Consider the following 7,090-nt stretch of genomic DNA (forward strand, 5'->3'; position numbering starts at 1 on the left):
GAACGAGACATGTATATACCCACAACAATTTTTAAGCGTCTAGACCAAGTGGCAGAGTTTATATTTGTCCACATGGTTGAAGCAAAAAAATGGTACAGAGATCTGAGGAGCAAAACGAATACATAAGGGAGATTTAGTGTTCCGTTATTAAAAATGAGATGGACGCTTGATTTTCGCGACAGCAGATTAAATACTACATCCACTCTAGAAACAAATCACGCCGTCTTCTGCTGTCGCCCGCGCAACTGTAGCTCCTGGCGGCATTCCAATTTGTTCAACAGTAATGAAAGATTGCAGTAGATGGCGCGTGGGCTGCGCGTGGAGAATTGGACGCCCTATCCGACAAACAACAGCTGAGGATCGTGATGTCACAACCAAAAGTCACAAGACAAATACTTTTCGTCACTTCTGTTATAGTTTAACCAATTTTTATTGTTTATTTTATACAGTTTAGTTACACACACACACACACACACACACACACACACACACACACACACACACATATATATATATATATATATATATATATATATATATATATATATATATATATATATATATATATATATATATATATATATATATATATATATATAGAAATAAGGGTTGGCAGTCGAGAAAACCTCGGAAAGCAAAGGGGAGGATGTGGTAGATCATTGAAACAGATTAAGAATTTGGAAAGAAAGAAAGAAAGTGAAGAAAAAATGCCCGCCAGGTGGGATCCGAACCCACGACCTGGACATGTCGTAGACACTCGAGTCACGACCCGGGGTTTAAAAAGAAGGTCCCCTTCACCCCGATTTGTCCGAATGGCGCTGGCTACCACCCCAAGCACAGGAAACAAACATACCTAACATAAATACCCCAGAAAGTGAATGGGAAAATCGCCCCGCCGGTAGCGTAGTGGTTATCGCACCAGACCGGTATTCTGGAGGTCGTGGGTTCGGATCCCACCTGGCGGGCATTTTTTCTTCACTTTCTTTCTTTCTTTCCAAATTCTTAATCTGTTTCAATGATCTACCACATCCTCCCCTTTGCTTTCCGAGGTTTTCTCGACTGCCAACCCTTATTTCTGTGTTATTTTCAACGAGCCCCTCATTTCCTATATATATATATATATATATATATATATATATATATATATATATATATATATATATATATATAAATATATATATAAGAGAAGAAAAACTTCGAACAAGGTAAACGGTGCTTTTACCTTGTTCGAAGTTTTTCTTCTCTTGTGTTCTCTACCATCTTCAAAGTTCTACTACTCCCTATATATATATATATATATATATATATATATATACACACAAAGTAGAAGTACGCTCTTCGGAGATTTTATTTCCAACGTTTCGACCTGAGACAGGTCTTCCTCAGGATTCCTGAGGAAGACCTGTCTCAGGTCTCAGGAAGTCTGTCTCAGGAAGTGGTCTGTCTCAGGAAGTCTGTCTCAGGAAGAAGTCTGTCTCAGGTCTCAGGAAGACCTGTCTCAGGAAGTGGGAGAATTTAGCCGCGAAGTTGACCAGTGACAGCCGATCGGGCAGCCATGGCCTATGTGACGTCCCTTAGGCCATGCCAGGGGTTGCATAATGAGGACAACTGAAGAGAGAGAGGTTGGTTTTTCCGCGTCTTTCACATCGATTTGTGCGCTCACCGCTTCACGTGAACGTGTAATATTTGGCTCAGGTATTCCTGGCAGTGTAATCTAAACGTCGCGCAGGTTTACTTGCACTGCTCAAAGAGTGTTGCAGGGTCCCTTTAAAGGATTCCCACCCTTCCACGATGTTTTGGTTGCCGGAATTTACCAGTTTTGTTTTTCTTGCAACAACTGTGGCTTGGAACTTATCAGATTTTAACAGCTTATCATTCATTTTCCAAAGATCCCAGTTAAGCCTTGGTTGCCGCTGTTTTTTCCCGCCAACGCAGACGGAAACGAAACAATGATGCGACAAAGCAACCGCGTCGACAGCGTAGTCAATGCAAGAAGGAGCTAGTTCCGCTGACACGCAGATCCTACCTAAACAGGCGTGGCTTGCTCCTTTATAGTGTGTGTATCTGGCGGCTCGTGTTGCGATAGCTAAGTTTGTAACGTCTTCAAAAGAGGAGTCGTTGATACACTGTTCTAAAAAAAGGCACTGGAATCTGATGAAAACGCTGTAAACTGTCGGCGTGGTGCCGACTTAGGGTAACCCTAGAATTTAACGTTGAAAGTAATAAAAGTAAAAAAAAACACCCTCCGTCGAGCCGGATTCGAACCAGCGACCTATGGATACCAGCGAGACACCTCTACAGTCCACCGCTCTACCAACTGAGCTATCGACGGGGACGGGGATGCCGCCAAGCGTCGCGCAGCTCCATGCCGTAAACGTCATCAAGTGCAGCTGTTGCGGTAGGCGCAGCTACGACAATGCCTGATGCCACAATGGCTTAAAGTCAGCCGATGGGGCGGTGAACTGTATTGAGATTCATTGAAGCCGGTATTTATTTCATCTTTCTTATCTCTTTTTTCACACATTTCCGACTTTAACGTGCTTTGAACTGCCTTATGTCGGGTCAATCCAGTCTCACTTGTAATTTGTAGTTTGTGGTTTTGCTTTAGATGTTCGCTCGTATTATAGCGGAATATCTCTAAAGATTTCAAACCTTAAAGAACAATATATACACCACGTGTCGTGCAAAGCCAGTTATGCTGTTTTCCAAGTCTGAAGATTTCCTTCGTAGTCCCATGGCTTTCCACGTCTTCCGTGGAGGGATTATCAACCTTCTCAGCATGACTGCCGGCATTTATCCATTGCTTTTTGCTTTAATTATTTACCACCCTTTCTCATTAAATTGATTGTAAAAGAGCAGCGCGGGCAAGATCGATTCTTTAGGCAACGAGTTCGGAAATAACAAATGCGAAATACACATTTTAACATGATAAATGCGTAACATGTCTTGAATAACATGGTACGCCATTATGAATAATTAGCGACTACTCACCTGAAGTTTTGTTTAACCTTATAGCAACATAGTTCCTTGCTGCATATGAAAATGCAGATGATATTTTCTGTTGGGCAAGTCGAATTATTCACGGGAAAGCTGCGAAATCACGCTAAAATGATTGAAAATCTTTATTACATATTTGTTATTACCCCTGTTTCTATTTATAACATGTCTTCCTCTTCGAAGTCTGGACTTCAGGGCGTGGGTATGCTTGTCGCATCTTCCCGCTTGGCGCGTCATCGTGCCTTAGTGGCTAAAGCCGCCAGCTCGCTTGAATGATAAAGAAGGCATTATATGCTATAAAACACTACTTAATACAAGATACAAGCGTGTAGCAGAAGAAACTAAGGCACAAATAGCAACAGAAACACCTGGCTGCGATGAATCGCTATGCAGCCGGCAGCCGTGCAATCTGCGTGGCGGCACCGCCCGCCTCAAGGACACCGGGTGTAGATTACCACTGACTCGTGCTATACTTCCTCCCTCGCCGGCGAAAACGGGCAAAAAGTAGCGAAAACCTTCCTCCGTGCCCGTCGATAGCTCAGTTGGTAGAGCGGTGGACTGTAGAAGGCATTAACTGATATCCATAGGTCGCTGGTTCGAATCCGGCTCGACGGAGCGTACTTTTTGCTTTGTGGGTGAAATTTGTTGATTGATTGATATTCCGTTCCGCTGACCGGTGAGAAAACGTACGTAGGTCAAACTGGACGATGCCTCAATGAACGATTAAAAGAACGTAACTATAACGTTCACCCTGCGGCAAAATAAGCCGGGGCATGCGAACGCGAGGCAAAATGCATCGCCGCGACTTCTCACGTTGCACTTCTGGTGTCGAGACATCGATGTGAGCGTGCGCATCCAACCCCTGTAGACCAACCATATCTTTGCTTTCGCTTCAAGCGGCGAAGCTGATAGCATTGAGCGCCTGCCGCTAGGGGTAACTTCGCGTGCTCAACACGTCCCGCTGGGACACACTTCGGCAATGAACAGCGAGAGTGCAGCCTTCTTTTCTCTACCTGGCTCTGATAAAGGACGCATCGCAACGAGATGTTGATATATTAGTTTTAAGGGCGATAGCGTTTGTTTCGCTGTGTAAACGCGAAACGGTCGGTCTGTGTCTGTGTCAATCAATTCAACGCGTATCACAACCTATTTCTATTTCTGTTTTTTTGTTGTCAAACCCATGACCACACACATCTCTGCTCGCGTTTTTTCCTCCATACCTGCTTTAGAACTTTGGAAAGGTGACTTATTATCCCACAGTATTCAAATAATATACTTCTCGCGTAATTTTTCTTTTCATTTTGGTGGGCCCATTTTTAGTTACCAACACACTGCATGTTCTAGGCAAAAAATACAAAGACGCGATGGGATATATGAGGCACAAGATCGTCACCGAGACGGGAAAGACAGGCTATCTGTTCAACAATCGGGGCAGAGCTAGCAACGCACACTGCTCCTTCGAAGTGAGTGAGAGCAAGGCATGTTGGCGAAGAAAGTGACCCCTATGGCCAAACGCCTAATGTGATCAGCTTGGGTGCTTGAAGTGAAAAAAAATACAGGCCAGCGAGCGTGGTTGGACGCGCACGCGCATATGGATGTCTCGACACCAGAAGTGCAGTCAGATGTCGCGGAGATGCATTTTGCCACGCGCTCGAGTGGCCCGGCTTATTTTGCTGCGGGGTGTACATAAGACGACTAGTGGCCACTTTGGTGTCCCCTGTCGGGATTGCCGCGGCTGCGCACCAATCTTTCAAAAACACAGGTCATTTCAAAACACAAAGATAAAATAACTAGATAAATAATGAAAACCGCACAAATAGAGCGCCGACAAAGAAAAATGTGTTAGCGTACCATCCTTGTCCCTCGCGCAGAAAGAGAGTAATTTTCTGTCCCTCAGTAGTTCAGCAAGTGCTTGTGGCCCATGGCGTCGGTGAAGCGTGACGACTGGTTTGGTTATCTCCAGCTTTCGTGTTATTTCTGCTTTTCTTTCATCTTTAATGTTATCATATATATGTGACAAGCCGAAAAATAAAGCCATTTGTAAGTCGGCGCTCGTGGTTGCCACTTTCTTCTTCTTGTGTTTGGTTTGTGTTGCGCGGTTCCCCTATTTGGGTTCTTTTATGCTCTCAACAGCGGAACCGTTTAAGCTGAGCTGGGTCCGGTGTCGTTAAAAAAAAAGAACTAACAAAAACTGCGCGGCCTGAGAAGGGTGCACCACCGCAGATACGTGTTATAACAGTGAAGCCGTCGTTCGCGCGTGCTCGGGAGTGAGCGTAAGGGTCATATGTGTGTGCGCACCCCTCACGATAACATATTTAAGGTAATAGCCTTTCTTGGAATACTAAAACGCTAAAATTGGCGCAGCTTGCATTAGTAGTGCAAGGTCGGATAAACAACGCAGCTCGGGGTCGATCTAGCTTCTTCCCCCCTGAGATCCGCTGTCAGCGTGGGGGACCGACTGTGACGACCTTGTAAAATCCGGATAAAGCTGGCTTCAATCTCAACATTTAGCCTAGGCTAGCATGAACATCGCAAACCCTAATAAAACTGAGCAAAGCTTAGCAAAACCTACCGACATGTAGCAAAACCGGAAGACGGTAGGTCACCCCCAGCTCCTCCATTTCTGCAGCCTTGCGCCACTAATTCAAGCTGTGCCAAATTTTTTTTTGTTCGTATATTTTCGCGGTTGTAAAGAACTGCCTGACCCGCCGCGGTGGCTCAGTGGCTAAGGCGTTGCGCTGCTGAGCACGAGGTCGCGGGTTCGATTCCCGGCCGCGGCGGCCGCTTTTCTGATGGAGGCGAAAAGCAAAAACGCCCGTGTGTACGAGATTTCGGCGCACGTTAAAGATCCCCAGGTGGTCAAAATTAATCCGGAGCCCTCCACTACGGCGCGCCTCATCACCTGCGTTGTGTCGGCGCGTTAAACCCCCCAATCAATCAAATCAAAGAACTGCCTGACGGCAGGGAAGGCCTTGGTATAGATTTTTAGATTGTCCCACAGGCCAAATAGCTTCTGCGAAGATAAGAACGTCCGGTATAACAAATTACAAATTGACGTGAAAATCAGTGTTGTTTTACATGTACTAAACGTGGCCTAGGCACGGATCACAAATAGGAGAGTGGGCCCGTGCCAGAGGCAGAACATCCTGGATTTCAGAAAGGGAACATAGCATCCGGAAGGAGACGGATAATCGAACGGAACACTGAAATGAGGTTCTGCGTAAGGTCCTTGTTAGATGTTCAACCACCAGGCAGTTGGCCACAAATGCGCGGAAATGTAACAAAATGTAGACGTTGCTTAAGCTCCTCAACCGATTGAACAAATTTGATAACTCTTGAACCAGCATTTTGGATTAGGGTTCTAATTTAGAAAATCCTACTCGTCTTTTTGTGCATTCGTTCGTACAAATTCTTGCAAAGGCCTTCGGGAAATTTAGCGAGTACCTTTCGTAAGCAAAAATCAATTGCACATATCAAACGGCTGAGCACGTATTAATAAATCCGCAAAAGCAAGTAATATACCTTAAACCATGATTGCCCTATTAGGCGTTGGTTAAGGGAAAACATTAGAAACCAGCTTTTAGACATTCATATGTATTATATACGGCAGCAAAAACACATCAATATTTTAACGATCCCACTGTATTTTGAGGATTTTGTAAAGATATATATTGTCCCTTTTCGCTTTTTCAGAGGTGCAAAAAAAGACGTACATATGGGGGTAAAAAGCGTGTTAGAATTGTATTTCAAAAATTCAAGCGTCCAGGGACTTGACTTTGGCTGGGCATTGATATCCCCTATAAGAGTCTTCACTCGGTTAGCGGTGCAATTTCACAAATCCTACGCTTTTTATAAGAAAAATTATAAGGAATATAAGGAAAATTGCTGATATATCTTTCTTGCAGATTTGTAAAAGTAACATTTCTCAGCATAGATCAATTCAACATATCGAAGTACCGATCATATATCACTAAACCGCAAATACAACCGATTCACACTCAACCGCACTCGCCGTATGGGAGTTTGTTGGGGCCATACCATAACTACTCTTCAAACGTTTCTACAGATTACATATTGTCACGAACCGTGTTTT

General features: G+C 44.3%; 2 non-coding genes across 2 annotated transcripts; one reads left to right on the forward strand and one right to left on the reverse strand.

The window, feature by feature from the left end:
- Window positions 1-2,244: 2,244 nt before the first annotated feature.
- Trnay-gua (transfer RNA tyrosine (anticodon GUA)) lies at window positions 2,245-2,332 on the reverse strand. The gene is given in 2 exon segments: window positions 2,245-2,280; window positions 2,296-2,332. It is a non-coding gene; the product is annotated as a tRNA-Tyr (tRNA).
- Window positions 2,333-3,524: 1,192 nt separating this feature from the next.
- Window positions 3,525-3,612, forward strand: Trnay-gua (transfer RNA tyrosine (anticodon GUA)). Its single transcript is given in 2 exon segments — window positions 3,525-3,561; window positions 3,577-3,612. It is a non-coding gene; the product is annotated as a tRNA-Tyr (tRNA).
- The last annotated feature ends 3,478 nt before the right edge of the window (window positions 3,613-7,090 follow it).

Source organism: Haemaphysalis longicornis, unplaced genomic scaffold (genome assembly GCF_048455015.1).
Source record: "Haemaphysalis longicornis isolate Haplotype H1 unplaced genomic scaffold, Haemaphysalis longicornis Haplotype H1 scaffold_7, whole genome shotgun sequence".
In the NCBI taxonomy this organism is placed as follows: Eukaryota; Metazoa; Arthropoda; class Arachnida; order Ixodida; family Ixodidae; genus Haemaphysalis; species Haemaphysalis longicornis.